The sequence below is a fragment of the Chelonia mydas genome, chromosome 25 (genome assembly GCF_015237465.2).
Source record: "Chelonia mydas isolate rCheMyd1 chromosome 25, rCheMyd1.pri.v2, whole genome shotgun sequence".
In the NCBI taxonomy this organism is placed as follows: domain Eukaryota; kingdom Metazoa; phylum Chordata; order Testudines; family Cheloniidae; genus Chelonia; species Chelonia mydas.
The window spans coordinates 11,447,638-11,461,877 of record NC_057858.1 but is presented as its reverse complement, the minus strand read 5'-3'; the positions used below and the strand labels follow the sequence as shown (position 1 = coordinate 11,461,877).

Genomic DNA, 14,240 nt, shown 5'->3' with positions numbered 1-14,240 from the left:
AGGAAGGGAGGAGCTCTGTTGGTAGCACCCAGCCTTTGAAGGACCTTGGTTATTGTATTAAGGTGTAACACCTGGTGTTCTGAGTCCCCTGGTAGTATTTGGGGACAGGTAGTTTGTCCAGATTAACCCTCAATTTGTGTGTACAGCACCAAATACAATGGACCCTTCCTTCGCCCAGTCCTGATGGGGGTGCTTCTGTTATACAGCTAAATAAAAAACATGTATTTTCTTAAAAGTCTGGCCCTTTTGTTGTGGGGAAAGATAGGCTCTTTAATTACATTGTGGCTTTTTACTTCGATGTTAGTGATGGAAAAGACCTATTGCCTTATCTACCTGTCTGTTGCAACTGACAGTGTAGTCTTGTTCCTGACAGTACATTCTCTAGGGGCCTTTCCGTTAACTGTTAAATGACTTGCATAGCAAGGCTCCCATCAATTCCGTAGGAGACTATTCCACATGCTAATATGCCTCTCTATTACATTTTGCCTGGTTATTTTTAGATATTATTGAAGAACAAGAAGGAAATCTCTTATGGAAGTAAAGTAGCTCCTGAACTTATTAATACACTCCCTTTTTAGGTGTATTATGGACCAGATTCTTCCACCCTTTCTGAGGCTGAGTGTCATGTTACTCTACAAGTAGACCGAAGGACTAAAATGTGATTATTTGTGGATTATTTGGTGTGAGTAGGGGTATCAGAATCTGTTCCTATTTGATGTCTAGACCCACCAGCCTTTTCCATGTAATTATTTCACAGCACCCTGGATTTTTCTAGCATGAAAATGTATTTTTAAAAATAAGTAAAGTTTACTATGCATATGAAAAAAAAATTCTAATGTTAATTCCTAGTCTAAAGCAAGGACCAGGCTTTTCTAATCCCACGTAAAACTTAATTCCCAAAAGGAAACTCTTTGCACAGGGAACAGGCTGAAGCGACAGAAACCAATGAGTGTCTCACTTCTGATTTAAAAGTAGCAGAAATCTGCCCTGCGCTGAGACCCTGAATGTCAAGTTCTTGCCCACAATGGTGCTGATCTTAATTGCCCAATTCATAGCCCCTGAAAAATGGAGCTTATGCTGTGACAGACTCTTAACTCTACTGCTGCTAGTGGTCACCTATATACTTGGATCTTAATGTTGTTAAATATCAGTGCAGTGCTTAAAGCAGGGTTCTGCTGTGACAAGAGACTGTAAAAAAAAAAAAAAAAAAAAAAAAAAAAGGAATTAGGTTCTACTTTTATTGTGATTCCAAAGCAAATGTTCTCAATTTACAATAAAAATAGACGGCTTTTCTAAATTCTAGCCCTGCAAACTCACCAAGGGATCTGAAAGTTTCCTTGGGTTCTCTTTGGCTTGTGCATCATCACCAGTTGTAAATTCTGCAGGCAAAAACATGCCCTCTGTTGTATCTGTGCAATCCTATTGTCTTTGGGGTGGGGTGTGGCAGAGAGGGTGGCACAGGCCTAACCTGAGGGAGAATGTAGCCTACAGTTGGAATTTGTAAGTTAACAGTTCTGTTGAAAGCGTTTGAGACAGGAGGGATTCCAGATCCCTCTTGCGTAGCTGGGTTGGTTCTGTCAAGTGGGCGTACAGGGGTTGCCGAAACAGGCTCTTGTTGATGGAAGATGGCTGTATTGTATTTACTTGATGGAAAAGTAGGTTGTAATATCACCATGAGTACAGTGTGCGTCCATTGGTCCCATAAAGAAATAGTTTTCCAACAAAGTCTGGTGGATAGGAAGTCAAGTCAGGAGATCTTTTCCCATCCCCTTCTCTTGCTCTTCGTGGGATGCCTGGCAAATCACTTGGCTTTTATTCATCAGTTTTCCCATCCAGATAATGATACTTTCCAGCTATACAGCCTGGTGGTCAAACCCCTATGAAACCTGTATTGCTGAAACCTTGCACTTTTTTTATATACCATTTAAAGGAAACATACGTTCACTTTAATTGTCTGAACTTTTTTAACCCTTCGAAGCAAGAGTCTAAAATCTTCAGGTATCTTGATACTTGGCAAAATTAGCATTATTCTAGAGTATCAAAGTTTAATAGTTGCGTTCTAGTTTCCTAATATTTGAATAATATAGGTCTGGCAGAGCTATAGCTGCTTGGTATTATCATCAGTGTAGAACATAAGAACAGCCAGGCTGGGTCAGACCAAGGGTCTGTCTAACCCAGTGTCCTGTCTTTCAACTGCGGCCAGTGCCAGGTACCCCAGAGGGAATGAACAGAACAGGTAATCATCAAGTGATCCATCCCGTCACCCATTCCCAGCTTCTGGCAAACAGAGGCTAGGGACACCATCCCTGCCCATGCTGGCTAATAGCCATTGGCAATAACACTCTGCCTGGATTTTTTTTTTTTTTTTGGCCTAGTATTGTTATACCTGAGGTGACTAACGATTAGAAAGAAAAAATATCTTCCCTGATTTACTTACCTTGACAGCACTTGCCTGTACTTGGTATCATGTTTTATGTGGGCTTTCTCACATCAAACAGTGATAGGAAAATGATTTTTATAAAAATAGGAAAATATTATTGTGAACCCACAGAAATAGGCAGGACAACTCTGGAGCCAGAATAGCACCTGACACTACTTCTAGCTTTTTTTTTTTTTTTTAAAGTAACTAGGTCTCGATTTGACATTGTCCCTTTAAAAATGCTCTGAAAGAACCTGCTGAGCTGCCATAAAATTTTTTCTTTCACATACTAACTTGCCCCTCCTACCCCTAGGGGTCCTTAACCTCCTGTCAAAGCCATAGAGTCCTCCATCTTTTCCCACGCTTTATGCTCCCCACTCTTGAGTAGGAGAGGACTCCCTTTGGGTCACTGCTGAGCATTGAGACATTCCCTCTCCCACAGGCTGCATCATCTTGTGGACACCCCCACGCCCCCAGCCCCTGTTGACTGAGGTAGGAGACAGCAGGAACCAGTGCCTTGTATGGCGATATAGAGCATTACCACCTGAGTGGACACGTGCTTTAAAAATTGGAGCTACTTTCATCTTGTTTCAGTAAGATTCTTTTCTTTACATTAACATATAAATGGACAGAAAATTTTTTTTTAGGCACATTGTATGCTTTTAAAATCATTCCCATGCAGGGACCTTGTACAGCAAGTTTCAGCCTGGAGTAGCATGGAGTAGTCTTTTAAACGGCTAAGTTAGACCCCTGAAATGGTTTATAATGGAAATGCTGACACAACTTTAATGTTTTTTTGAACAGTAGCACTGTAATAAAGAGCTAACTGTGCAGTCAGTGAAAACTGAGCTGTGATTTTAATCACCAGAGTCTGAATCTGTCAGGAAAGCCTTCTAGGCTTAATTAAGAGAGGTTTATATTCTTCTTTGAAACATTTTTTTAAATTTAAAATCTTTCCAGTCTTTTTGGTAACATGATCTAGAACTGTAAACATATTACTGTGAAAAAGACTGACATAGCAAAATACATGTTGAACCAGCCTGAAATGAGCTTAAAGTGATATGTTTATGTATTTATGACCAGTAAGGAGGCATGCTTTGATGTCTTTGTACAGCTTTTTCCAGTGGGAGTGGTGATGTGGTCAATCAGAGCATTCATAACTCCTCTGGTAGTGTTGCACATAGGGCCAGGATCTTTTGGGCTAGACAGACGCCATGCACTCCTTCTGAGGCCTGGCATACACCTAGAACTTCTACTGACCTAGCTCTGTCACTCAGGACTATGAAAAATTTTACACCTCAAAGTACTGTAGTTAGATCAACCTAACCCCTCGTTCAGATGTGGCTAGGTCGATGGAAATATTCTTCCATCAGTCTAGCTATTGCCTCTCAGAGAAGTAGATTACCTGTCCTACATCGAGGGAAAAACCCCTCCCATCAATATAGGAAGCAGCTACACTACGGCCTTACAGCAGCACACCTGCAGCCCCATAGCTGCTGTAGTGTAGACAGACCCTAACTGAATTCCCTGGCTTCCCTAAGTAGTGATTGGGGCACGAGGCAGAGGAAAGATGGTCTTGTGGCTGAGGCACAGGACAGAGAATCTGGAGACTTGGGTTCCTCTCTTGCGTCTGCCACTGACTTACTGTTTGACCTTGAGCAAGCCACTTTCCCTTTCTGTGCCTCTGTTTTCCCCATTAATAGAATGGTATAATACATGCCTACTTCACAGGTATGTTTTGTGGTTTAATTCATGTTTGTAAAGCACTTAGTCCTTTTGATGGAAGTACTGCCCAGGTGCCCCAGTCATGCCGGGTACACGTATATCATGCTGTACACGTATATCAGTGCCAGGTATTAGGATTATTTATGATCTTCTCACATGTTGTCTTGCAGGTTGGAGTGCACAGCTAGTCTGAGCAGGTACGACTCCCTTGAAGTTAAAGACACTATGCATTTTTGCCAGTGGTGATATTGTCCCGATGTGTCAGATACTCGGTTGAACGTACTGCGGCTCTTAGTCACCCATGTTGCCTGAGCCTCTCTTTGTGCTCTCTCGTAGGGGTTGTACAACCTTTTGTGCCTTTGAAATTTCAGAGCACAGCCAAGTGTATATGTGGTGGTTTGTAGGTTTCCACAGAAATGTTCTGAGTTTCTTGGCAGAGTTGGGGGAGGGAGGCATTTTCTTGTGTATGACTTTTCTACCTGGAAATAGAAATACGTCATTTTATCTCTTCTACCAGTTAAAAGGGCTCTGACAGATGGATTCTGCCTCTTCCCTCCCTATAAAGTGCTTCACTTGAAGTAATCCATCCTAAGAATGTGTTTGGGTCCTAGTTTAAGCAATATTCCATTGCTGTAAACAAAATGTTTGAATTTCAAGTCAAGCCATTAAAGTCAAGGCAGCCTGTGAGTGAAGGGAGAGACTGTGCTTTACAGCGAGTCCTTTGTGGGGAAGAAATATGAAACTCTGAACTGTGAATTGGTGCTCTGACAGTTCTGCTGATGGAACTGGGGTCTGGGGAAGCATGAAACATAGTGTCCTAATGTCATTCTGCAAGCTGAATGAATGGCAAATGAGGTCAGAATTACAGATGACTCAGCAGCAATAAAGTTGTATTGTGCTCTCTTGAAATGAAAGATTTAATGTAAAATATATCCACATTTGGGTTAACGAAAGTTCCTCTCCAGTGTATGTTGTCAGTAAAGCCGCTGAAGCATGGGACTGCTTAATCTTACTAGGGTGCTCAGTTTATTAAGTTTATGGGGCAGAATAGAAAGTTTCTTGCCTTTTTCTTGGGGAATTCGGGGAATAACCTCTCGGGGCCTACATCAACAGCAAGACTCAAAAGTAAGTTTTTTTAGATTTCCATATATGAATATTTATTATTGCCTTTCTATAGTGCATTTCACCTGTGAATCTCAAAGCACATCATAAACATTAGTGAGGTAATACAACAACCTTATGTGATACTATACCCGTTTTACAGTTGGACACTCTGAAGCACAGAGGGGTTAAGTGACTTGCCCAAAATTACAAAGTCATTTGTACACTAGAATTGCCTACACTAGAAAGTTGTACCACTTTAGTTACTATCTGTGTAGTTGTGAAACAACCCTCCCAGTGTGGATGGAGTTGCATGGGTATAAAGGAGCTTTCCACTGGTAATCCTATTCCATGTGGGAGGGGGAATAACGGTAGCAGTATAAGGCACTTTTATTATACCGGTATGATGGCATTCGTACTAGAACCTGTACTGGTATAACTGTTGGTAAAAAGCCACATCTTTAACTGCCATAGTTATATCAATATAGTTTGTAAGTGTAGACCAGGCTTAGTGGAAAAGCAAATAAAAGAATTCAGGAGTCCTAGCTTCCAGTGCTGTGGTGCTTCTTGAGAAGTTTTCCCCCCAATTCCATTACTCCCTCTTCTTGAGCTTGGCAGCCCTTTTGTAGTGTCCCAGTAGAGGTGGATGAAGTAGGGATGCTCAGGGTTGAGTTTATTTCACTGTTTAACCCTGCAGACTACAGGTGAGCACGCCTTCAAATAAATGCACAAAGTGAATTTATTACAGCCTCACATAGCATGTTTATTTGAATATATGCTCAGTCAGTTCTCCATTTATTTTTTTAAACAGTAGAAAATTCAATAGGGGAAGCTGATAATGCAGGGTTATATCTGAGAATATAAATGTGCAAGTCAAGACATTCAAAGATTCCTGCAGCAACCATAACTCATCTGCTTTGTACATTATAGATTAAGACATTTTAACAATGTACCGAGTGATATAAAACGCTACAGTTGTGCAAAGGGGCTGAGTTATTATTTTTAGAGAGATTTCCTGATTCTTGTTCATTTAAATTCCCAGCCACGGTGTTGCATTAGTGTGGCGGCTTACATTGAATTAGACCCACATTTCTTTGCAATTTCTCCGGTAGTGTCCTCCGGCAGTTTAAGTTTTGCCATGACTTTGTCAAATAGGGTTCATTGTTTGTACTTCTATTTCCTTCTGTTTTTATAATCCAAGAGGCCTCTCTCTGGGTGTGTTGTTTTCCAACTGCTGAGTCTTTTCTTGGCACCTGTAATTAAGTCTGTTACACCACTAATTTAAACCCACCTGGCTTTATCTTTTGGCTTGACTGGATTGTGGGAGAGCAGATATTTTCATTTAAAGGAATAAATTCCCTCCCAACAAGCACCTTTGATTCTGCAGTATGGTCTGAGCTTCAAAGAGGTGGGGTTAGGGCTGCTTAAAAGTTGACGCTTTTCCTCTTGGTGCCGTAGACACTTGTGTCTTCAGAAGTAAAGTTTGCTTTTTTTTTACTTTCACCCGTATAGATGTCAAGAAACTTGGAAGTGATCTCAGCTTTTCTCCCCTTTGTTTACTGAGTGTACAATTCGAGCAGTTAATCTGCCAAATACATTCTTTGCAGCCATGCCGTGACTCTCTAATAACTTGCACAGCCAAGGTAAGTAGCGAGGAAGATTTTACCCCTTTTTTGCTCAGTTCTATGAACAGTTCTGATAAGCTGGGAATGCAAACTTTACAGTGTTAGGGTCGTGTAAAATCTGTGCTCTTAAATCAATGTATCTCAGGTACATACAGGTGTGTCTGGAGTGTACCATAACCTGTGTGGTACGGCATGCCCTATAGTGACCCCATTTTAATCACATACAGAATATTTAATATCTTTCACGTTGATGTTATCCTCTGCTGTCTGTCATAAGTAGACTTGGTTCTATTCAGAATCAGTGTAAACTTAGGTTTAAGTTTCTTCAGTTGTTTTCCCATAACTTTCTAAATTGCACGTTAATCTGTGATTGGGTGAGCTGGGTTACAATTTGCTATATTTTGCACTACAGTTGGTAATACGCTGATTCTTTGTTTTTATTTTAAAAAGCAGTTTCAATTGACCCATTTGAATCTGCCGTCATAGTCTAAGTTGGTAGGGAACAAACTCTAGACTCTGAATATCTGTCTTTCAAACATAAATTCATCAGTCTATTGCTAGGGCATTGTAAAAAGCCCCTCTCTTTGAATTATCCTAGAGTAGTTCTTGCTCTACTCCTGCGTAGTCTGATGCCTGGCTAGCAGAGGGTGCACAGATTAATTTGGGGGAGCCCTTGTCCAAGTGTGACTGATATGCAGATCCTCAGACAAGGAGATAAACAAAGCAGAATCGCGCTGAGTTTTGCTCTTGGAGAAACTAAGTGTGCCAAATGAAAAGGGACTAAACCAGTTGGGGAAAAACTTTTTCAATTTTTAAAGATTACTGCAAATAATGGAAAGAATTAAAAATAATTGTTTGGCACTTCCCATATAAATAAAAGTTGTGGGCTAAGGAGGCAAGCACCTGCTAGTTTTGATCATATTAAACTTTACATTCAAATAGCATCCCTCATCTGAAAATCTCAGTGTTTTTCAGACTATGATGAGACCTCTCAGACCCCCTGTGAGGTTACTAGACTCATTTTACAGATGGGTATACTGAGGAACAGAAAAGATTAAGGTTTGCCCATTGTCACAAAATAAGTCATTAGCAGAGCAAATTAATTGAGGAGTCGTGACTTCCAGCTTCCTCTCTCACGACAAATTGCTGCTTGGTGTGAATTAGTACTTCTCTCTGTATATTGTTTGAACATAAAGGGGAACTTGCATCTGGCTTGGCTGTTGAGATGTGAAAATCTTTTTTCAGTTTCCAAAGTTCCTTAGTTCCTATTTCTCGGGTTACATACATATGTACGTGTGTGTGTGTGTGTGTTTATTAAGAGAGTTTAGTTTAACTTTTAGCACCCCTGCTAACAAAGGCAGTGGTCCTTGCAAGTTGTATGTGCCTGATAGATATTGTCAGTTGACATAAGGAATCAGGGAGATGGCTGGGTGTAGCAAGCTTCCAGATTTCATTTGCATGCAGTGTCTGTGGATGGACAGATGGGAAGGGAATAATCACTGTGATAGATCTTCAGGTAGGAAAAGGAACTAGATCAAGTTCCCAAGGGCTTTTTGTTGTTATCAGGCCCATGTAATTCAAGAATGGCAAAGTTGGGTTTGACTGTGTATACTGTGCATACCTGTGGTTTCCTAGCCAGCTTTCTGTAACAGCATGGCATAGAGGAAATGCTTGTATTTATAGAAGATGAAATATGCAACTGGTATTGTACAGCTTTCTTAACGGTATATGCCCATGAAATGGGCACTTACTCATGGTGTTATTGATCCTGATTATAACGGAGCTGCTTATTGAGTTTCTCCAGTCGCCAGTCAGTGTGAGTTCAAACTAGATTGCCACACACATCGCTGTTGCTCTCCAAAAAGCCTAAGCCACTTTTGAAAATCTAAATCTCTCTGTTCTTCACTTCCAACTAGTCATATTCCTTAGCTGCATACAAAAGCTGCCCCATTGTGGGCCTGGAATGGGTAGGGAAACTCTATCATAATGAACTGTTTAAGTGAAAGTCTATTTATATTGAAACTATTCATATATCTCAATCAGAATGATTCCTGATATAATTAGACTGCTCATAGCTTTATCTTGCTGCGTAGGAAAACAGTTTCATTATTAAGCATAGGATGTCCAGCCATTAAGGAGTGAGCCTAATGGTTTTCTCATGAGTGTGTGTAATCCATCACTTGAGTGCCTCTGCTGTAAATCACGTTGAAAGATCGCTTCATTAGTTCTTCGTGATCCTTACAGAGGGAAATTACTGTTCCTGTGTTTATAAACATTTACTTTATTCTGCTGGCGTTCCTCTTCTGCATCTGCCTTGGCAAATGTAGAAGTGCCTGCTTACTGCTTAGCATGGGGTTACTGGTTGTGCTCAACTGTTCGTCCATAGGAGTAGTTCCAGCAGCTGCCTTGTGCCCTGAAGCCTGAGAGTTTGTCACTTATAAATGTATCCTGTCTAACATTACTCTGGATGTTGTGTTGTAAGTGTCTTAAACTCTTTTGCTCAACTGCATTTTGTGGCAATGAGTTCCATATGTTACGCTTTTAGTAAAATAAAGTGTTTGCTTTCATTAGCTATATCTTTTTTGAGATGGGGCGACCAGAACTGAACTCACCCTGAATAGTGTGGCTATATCAGTGATTTATATCACAATATTTTCAGTATTTTCTATCACATTCTTCATATATCCTAACACTGTGTGCTTTTTTTGACCGCTATTGGTCGCTAAGCTTTTCACTGAGCTTTCTGTGGTGATGCCCAGGTCTCCTTCTGTGTCTGTTTACCCACCTGTAGAGTGAGCATAATGACTTCACAATTATGTTTGGAGGCATAATCAGTTTGGAAAGTGCTTTGAGATCTTTGGCTGGAAGATGCTAAACTCTATTCTAATGATTACATAAATCCATGTATTCATGCCTGAATATCAGTGAGATGACAGAATTTTCAGAAGCCTTTGTGAGCCATTGCTAGCTTTGAGCACTCAGCAGCTAACCTTCCAGTGATAAGCCTCACACCATCCATCCATCTCCTTGCTGCTTGTCCCCTACTACAATTACCCTCCACCATGCTTTCCATAATAACTTTCTCAAGGTTGTTTCCATCTCTGTGCCTAATGTGACCCAAGTATATAAGTTTGTGTCTGTTGATTTCCAACATCAGTGTTTGCTTCTCTCCAGTAATATTTATAACATAGGTATTCATCTTTTTCTCCACCCAGGAGATACTCAAGAGTACTCTCCAGCCCATGTTTCAAAAGCTTACATTTTCTTCTTGTCAGCAGTATTAACTTCTGAGAACTTGCATCCATAAATTGCTATGGAAAAAATTCAGCTTTTCACTAGTCGCACCTCTGTACATTGTGAGATGTGGCTGTTTTTCTACACTTTCTCAACGGAGGCCATAGCTGAGTGAGCCATCCCTAATCTTCCGATTTCTTTGGAACAGCCTCCTTGGTTCGATATGTATGATCCTAGATCAGGGGTCTCAAACTCAATTTAACTTAGAGCCAGTGCCAGGCCTCAAATCCTCCCAGTGGGCCAATATGTCACTCATGCTGCCCAGAACCTGCCCCCCAAAACTCTGCTGCCCCCAAAACTCTGCCGCCTCTGCATGCTGCTGCCCCCAGGCACTGCCCCTGCAGCTTCCCATTGGCTGCAGGGGCGCTTGGGGCAGGGGCAGTGCGCAGAGGCACACCTCTGCCCCACCCCGTGGCTGCAGGGAGGGGCTGGCAGACACGTGAAGCGAGCAGGCAGGCACCACACAGCTCCACTGCGCTGCCGGGGCCCCGGGCCATTGTAAATTGCCTGGAGTAGGGGAGCGCCTGGGGGTGGCAGGTGGGGCCAAGGGAGAGACCCGGCCCCAAAACTGCTGGAGCCCCATGGGCCACATTGGGGAGGTTCTGCCGATGGCCCGCAGGCTGGGAGTTTGAGACCCCTGTCCTAGATAATTAAATTCATCTACTGCCTCTACAGCTTGTCTGTTAATTGTGATGCCTTCTTGCATCCTCTTTTTCTTCGTCTTGTCAATGTACGCACACTTTGTTTCTGTTGCATTCAGGAATAGTCTCTATTCCCCAGTTCCTTGTTATAGACGTATTGCATCAGAGATTGTAGCAAAGAGCGTGGTGTCATCAACGTGTGTGAGGTCAGTTAAAAGATGTCCACCAATGGAGATACCAGCTCCTTCCATTTTGTCAAAACCTTTAAGGCTTATATCATAATAAAATCTGTGTATATCTTGAAGAGGCTTGGGGACAAAAAACATACCCTTGTCTAAGACTCTGTGCAGTAGAAAACCACTCAGTGTTGCTTACTACTGTTTGTATCTTAGTCTGGTGGTGGTGGAGACTTGTGCTGAGTATATTTAGATCCTTTGGAAATCTGTCTCTGCCAGTATCCTCAAAAGGTGGTCATGTCAGATGGTATCATATGCTTTTGGGTAATCGATGAAGCACATGATCAATGCATGATTGTACTCTAATCTTAATTATTAGGATAGCGCTAAAACTAAGGAATTGGCTTATGTCCTGAAATAAGTGTCCAAACTAAGTAGCAGGCTTAGTAGTAATAGTGTCCCATTTTTAAAACTTCATTGGCGAAAACTAGAGTGGAAGTTAGATAATTTTGTTTCCTTTTGTTGATACTCTATTGGCACTTTTCAAGGATAAGGAACTGGCAGCTAAGATTATGCGACAAAGGCTGGGCGCTGATGTACACGTCCGTTGCAGGAGTTTGCTACTTCATGATGTACATGATGAGTTAGATGACTTAACTTCTACCATTGACATTGCTTTCCTCCCCCCCATATCTGCATTTCATATTCTCTAGCTCTCAGGAGAGAATGGGGCAGTTTATGACTCTTGAAGTTGGAACTGTTGTTTTACTGCACAGTTTTCTCCCAAAGAAGTCGTCGTAAGTGTTGAACAATCCCCAAATGCCTGAAGTCTGGTAGGACAAAGTGATCCTTGAATATGTTTTCCACCTATGACTCTAGTTGCAGAGAACTTTGCCTGTTGAGTCTTTGTAGGTGACTTCCAGCAATGTCTAACTTAGAAAATCAATAAACTTCCGCTTATGTAGTAAAAGTGTGATAACTGCTCCCATTGTTAGGGTCAAAAGTCTTGCAACTCTAAATTATCTCTGTTCACTGCTTGCCTTGGAGGTTGATGTTTCTAGGACAGACGAGATGCTTGTAGGGAATAATTCCTCTTTAATGCTTTGAGTGGCTCTTATAAGATCTTAAGATGAAAAGCTCTAACTTGCCTAAAAAATGGGGGTTATTTACTGCCAGTTTGGGAGGAGAGCCAAGGGAGAAGGAGGAATGGATTGAGTGTAAACTTGCTGAACCATTTGATTTGGGGGTTGTGGACTTCCATTGCGACTGTCCTTGGTAATGTAAAGCCTGGAACAGCAGCACAGTGCATGGCAGTGAGACAGCTGTGGCCTTCTACAAAACTTGCTCTCACTTTTGTATTTTCCATGTGCTTTTGGGAGGCTGCTGAAACAGAAATAGCTCCCTGAGGTTGTCATCTCGTCTTGGTTTTTCATGACCAATATTGACCTTCATTCATAGGGTTCATGGAGTATCACTGTGAATGGCTTTAGAACCTTCTGGGAATTTAAATATGCCAGCCAGCCAGCAACTGGCCCATATCAAAGTGAGTGTACAGTGAGGTATTAAAAACTCTTTGCATTCACCACCCCTGGCACCTGATGTAACTGCTGTATCTTCCTCTATTTAGAACTGGAGACATTTAATGGTTCTGAAGTTGTGGCAGAGTGGCAAATGGTTTTGTTTTGTTTTTTTAAGGCGCCCACTGTGCTATGCAACCACAGTCTCTGTTCAGAAAACAAACTGCATTCCGCTGGAGGCCGGTTGGTTTTGTGGTAGCAAATCTAAAAAGTGTGTGATGTCAGGATGAAAAAGTGGATCCCTTACATGTCTCAACTTTCTGGCTTTTTTGCCTCTCTTGTGACATCCTTTTTACCTAAAACAGAGACCACCAAAGGACCATAGTACTGCAGTGTGCCAGCTTTCTCCAGTACTCAAATTTACAAGTAAATATACAACTGCAACGATGTTTTGCATCAATTCAGGCTGATCTAGAATTGTGTGTACATGCTTGAATTTATCGGAACCAACAAAAAGCTTACATGTATAGATAATTAAGTGTTATCCATTGTGGATCTTGTGAGTTAAGGTAGATTTTCTCTAGCAGTGCACATTACCTTTGATCTGTTTTGGGTACGTGGATGATTTCAAAGGGATTAATTTACTTTTAGTGTGGAAGACTTTATAAGGAAGTGGTTTCTAGTGGTTAGAAGTCAGGATATTTGAGGTCTATGTCCAATCATACCACTGGCTTTCTGGGTGTCTTTGTACAAGTTATCTTTCTGTGCATGAGTTTCCCCCTCTGTAAAATGGAGTTATTACTCACTCTGAGGTCCTCCTGAAGAAGTCCACTATCTTAGTGCAGAATATTGTTTAGTATCTGAGAGGATTTCAGTATCTCTGGAGCTCAAAAGTCTTACAGTTCCTAAGCTGTTTTTCTTCATTTTGCTAATTGGGTACAGGCTGTTGTGTAAGAGTTTTCTTAGGGAGCTAAGTACATTTTTAGAGAAATGCACTCTATGCTGTAGAGAACCCATCAAGTGAAATGTAATGTTGCCAAGAGCCAAGACATGAGATAATGTAGAACAGACAGAGAGAATTTCTGATATTGATTTTACCCTTCATAAGTTACTGTTTGTTAGATGTATAAGTGAAGCTGTACATTTGCTACAGCTGTTACGGGAATCATGGCTTCTGATTTCCTATCAAAAGCTGTTACAAACTTTAAAAAAACCCTCTGGTGAAGAGAACAGACGTGCTATTGTAAAGGCACCAGAGTATATCGATATCTCTAAAACAGTCTCTGACTTTAACCCGTAGGTCAGCAGACCTCACCACCTCTGCCCAGTAACTGCTGAGCTTGCCTGTTTGCCTAGGAAAGGTGATCTGTAAAGAAAAAACTGTGTAAGAGCAGTAAATGGCAATCATAGAGGACCTCAGAGTTTTATGTAAATCACCCCCCACGCACACTTTTGCTTGTTTATATTAACAATATCAGGTTGCGACATGTCTGTCTGGTTGGAGGACATCGTGATGTTTGGAACATCTGGATGGGGACATCACAGGAGAACGAAATTTGAGCTGGAGGTCTCATCTCTGACATTTCATTTAGGGGCTGGGATATTGCAGCTCAGATTTCACCCTCCTAGGATGAAACCATCTATGTCCTCCAGCCCAAATCTCCCAGCCAGAAGATGGAAGTCAGGAACTTATAAAAGCAGGCAAAAAAGTTAAATCAACTATGATGTCATTTTTGCAGGGC

At 41.4% G+C, this 14,240-nt stretch overlaps 1 protein-coding gene across 14 annotated transcripts in view; it reads left to right on the top strand.

The window, feature by feature from the left end:
* SBNO2 (strawberry notch homolog 2) overlaps nt 1-14,240 on the top strand; it is a 107,539-nt gene that overhangs the window by 1,467 nt on the left and 91,832 nt on the right. For 6 of the 14 annotated variants that reach the window (XM_037885690.2, XM_043535761.1, XM_037885688.2 and 3 more), the window contains exons 2-4: nt 2,862-3,012; nt 4,315-4,341; nt 6,758-6,888. The exons of 4 other annotated variants lie outside the window; for them this stretch is intronic. The gene's annotated coding sequence lies outside the window, so the exon portion shown is untranslated. The remainder of the gene's footprint in view (nt 1-2,861; nt 3,013-4,314; nt 4,342-6,757; nt 6,889-14,240) is intronic. 4 more of the 14 variants (XM_043535755.1, XM_027834230.3, XM_043535756.1 and 1 more) reach the window with 2 other exon arrangements.